General features: G+C 39.1%; 1 pseudogene; it reads right to left on the reverse strand.

The window, feature by feature from the left end:
• Nucleotides 1-315: 315 nt before the first annotated feature.
• LOC145135346 (small nucleolar RNA R71) lies at nt 316-415 on the reverse strand (annotated as a pseudogene).
• Nucleotides 416-3490: the final 3075 nt, after the last annotated feature.

Here is a 3490-nt window from a genome sequence, read left to right on the forward strand (position 1 = left end):
TTAGTACAACCTACGATTCCCGCCACTGCAACATTCGAGTTGAAAAGGCACATTCTTATTGCACTTAAGGATGTACCATTTTCTGGAAAGGATCACGAGGATGCTTACAAGCATTTAGATGAAGTCAATGACATCGCAGATTATTTCAATATCCCAAATGTTCCAAGAGAGACTGTGTTGTTAAGGATGCTTCCCGTTACTTTTAAGAGAGCTACAAGAGACTCGTTGAAAGCACTTCCACCCGGTGCAATTACTACTTGGGCACAGATGCGTGAGATATTCTTGGAACAGTTCTGCCCACCATCAAAAATATCTAAACTCAAGAAGGCAATAGCCAACAAAATCCGGGTGAATCACTTTATGAGGCATGGGAGCGTTATAAAGGGTTACTAAGAAATTGCCCTCAAAATGACCTTAGCATACAACAAGAGGTATCTATCTTTTATGACGGGGTGAATGTCATGACAAGGCAACTCCTTAATTCTCAAGGACCACTTACTAAGAAAAATATAGGTGAAGTAAAGGAGTTGATTGAAGAGTTCTCAAAGCATTCTCGTGAATACCATAATCCAAGACATGATGGAGCTAAAGGAATTGGGGGAGGAAATTCTGAAGACATGGCTGCTGTACTAGCTATGCTTGATACCATGGATAGAAGAATGACCAAGATGGACCAATCAATTCATGCAATTAGAGTTGGTTGTGAAAGGTGCAATGGTCCATACTTAACAAAAGATTGCCACTTGGATGAACATGGAAATAAAAAGGTGCAAGTTTTCTACTCAAGTGGGGACAAGTATGATGAAAATTGGAGGAAGCCAAAAAGGGAGTGGTTACCATATGACGAAAACAAGAAGCAAAAAGAAGAGAAGTATAGATAGATTGACCGAGGCTTCTACCAAAAAGAACAACCACCTCCCGAGAAAAACGATGATCTTGAATCTATGTTACATAGATTTATGGAGGTTTGCAAGAAAAGGCACGATGAAACAGATGCAGTGATAAGGGAACATCAAAATATCGTGAAGGAACAACAAGCCTTGCTAAGAAATCACCAAGCATCGATCCAAAATATCGAAGTCCAACTAGGTCAACTAACTACTCTAGTACAAGACAAATTATCTCCAAAAATCCCCGAGGAAAAGCCTCAATCACATGTCATGGTAATAGAAACCGAAGAGGATACCATTTTTGAGTTCCTTGAAGCACTAAAAGTCGATCCACCTTAGTCCGAACCAAAGCTGAAGAAGTCCAAACTCGAAGAACGTAAACTTGCTGAAACACTAAAACCACGACGTGGAGATCCAATTTCCACGACGTGGAATAGGTCTGATCAGAAAAATTTGGATAATGTTCCTACTTATCGTCCTCCTTTACCGTTTCCTTCCCGAGCCAATATCCATCCACTGGAGCAGGAGCATCTGAAATTTATGCAACAAGTGAAGGGTATTCCAATAAATACCCCTTTCATTGATTTGTTATCTAAAGTTCCCGAGTACGCCAAGTTTTTGCAAGATTTAATCACTACTCGCCAGCAGTTAGAGAAGGATTCCAAGGTAATTCTAAGTGAGCATGGTTCTAAAGTAATTATGGGAGAGTTACCAAAGAAGATGGGAGATCCTGGACGTCTCACTCTTCCATGTGAATTTGGAAATAATTTGAAGACTTACGCTTTAGCTGATTCTGGGGCTAGCATAAATCTAATGCCTTACTCATTTTATCAAAAGCTTATTCCAAGGTTGAAGGCTACAAGAATGACAATTCACATGGCCAATCGTTCAGTGACATATCCGAGAGGCATTGTAGAAGATATTTTAGATAAACTTGGAAAATTCGTTTGTCAAATTGATTTTGTCATAATGGACATGAAAGAAGACAATAATGTTCCAATTATCTTTGGTCGCCCTCTACTTAATACTGCTAGATCCTTGGCTGATATTCGCGAATCCAAGCTTACCTTGAGAGTGGAAGATGATGAAGCTACTTTTGGAGTAGAAGATGGCTTCCAAGGGAGTGATGTTCAAGATGAAGTTTTCAATGTCGATGAAGAGAATGAACTTGAAGAATTAGAAAAGCTTATGGAAGAAGAAATTCGACAAGTCAACCGCACCAAACCAAGAGCATCTATTCCTATGGTCTTTGAAGTTATTGCTTATAAAACTCCAACATCTTGGGTGAGTGAAGATAGTGAAGAATTGGTGTCCAGTGATGAAGAGGATGTTACTTCTAAATTAAAGAGTACAATTGAGGAAAAGAGGATGGTGCCCGTGAAGCTTAAAAATGAAGAAGTTAAACATGTGGAGAATAAGGGAGTTAAAAGAAAGCTCGAAGAAGGAGATGTAAAGGGTAAAAAAGAAAATTCCAAAAAGGCATATCTTAGACGAGTCCAAGCGTATAAAAGGAAATGGACGGAGCAAAAGGTGCAATTGGTGATGGATACTCCGACTAATTCAACGTAAGGTGACATGGAGTCCGACTCAAGACTCCAACAAAAAGAAGCGCTTCTCGGGAGGCAACCCGAGCTTGGTTTGAATTTCTTTTCGTTTTTGAAATTAGTTTAATTTTTGCATTTTAGTTGAGTTGTGGGATAATTAATCATCTAATTGTTTTAATTACTAAAGGAATTGGTAAAAATCATGTGTGGGGTTCTAAAAAAATTTATGGTAAATAAATTAAGGTTTTTATATTAAAATTGGACATTAAAAGTGAAAATTTTCAATTCCGTGTCGTGGGTTAAAAGCCCACTTCGTGGAAAAGGAGTAGCCCGATCAAGTTAGGCCCGCTGTATAGGCCCACGACGTGGAATTCAGACCCACGACGTGGACTTTAAAAACACGGATGGGGGGCCAGTTTTAAACTAAACACTTTGACCATTTCCTTATTTGTTTACTACGCACACGGACAAAGAAACTCAACCCCACCATCAATTTTCTTCCACTTTCTACCATTTTCTTCTAAAATTCTTGCATTCCTTTGTCGTCAAACGTCATTTGGTAAGTGATACTTCCACAAACTTTATAGTTTTCTTCACATTTTATGCATTTGGAAGTTAGGGTTTCTTTAGAAATAAAAAGCCAAAATTGAGTCCGTTAGTTGGTTATTTTTGAATGCATTTGAGTTAAAAGGCCATGGATTAATGAAATAAACAAACCCCAAGTGAGATTGATGGTCGATTTTGACCACAGTTGGTTCGTTCCAGAACCACGTCTCGGACCAGGTCCACGACGTGGGAGATGAAACCCACGACGTGGAAACTGGGCGACCAGTTTACTGTTTTGCCTTATAATTTGATAGTTGGTTGTATTGGTTTGTTTCGTTTTTCGTTGGTTATTTCAGGAAAAATGGGTCCTCGAAGGGCAGTTCCTCGAGCACAAGACCTTATTGATGTTGCAAGTATTCACCCACTATACCGGTTCCGCAAAATCTTTCTCGAGCAATGTTGAATAATTATGAAAACCGGTTGGGATGGTTATATAACCGTGAGTTTGCA

Source organism: Lactuca virosa, chromosome 8, assembly GCF_052849685.1.
Source record: "Lactuca virosa cultivar CGN04683 chromosome 8, Lactuca_virosa_CGN04683_v6, whole genome shotgun sequence".
In the NCBI taxonomy this organism is placed as follows: Eukaryota; Viridiplantae; Streptophyta; class Magnoliopsida; order Asterales; family Asteraceae; genus Lactuca; species Lactuca virosa.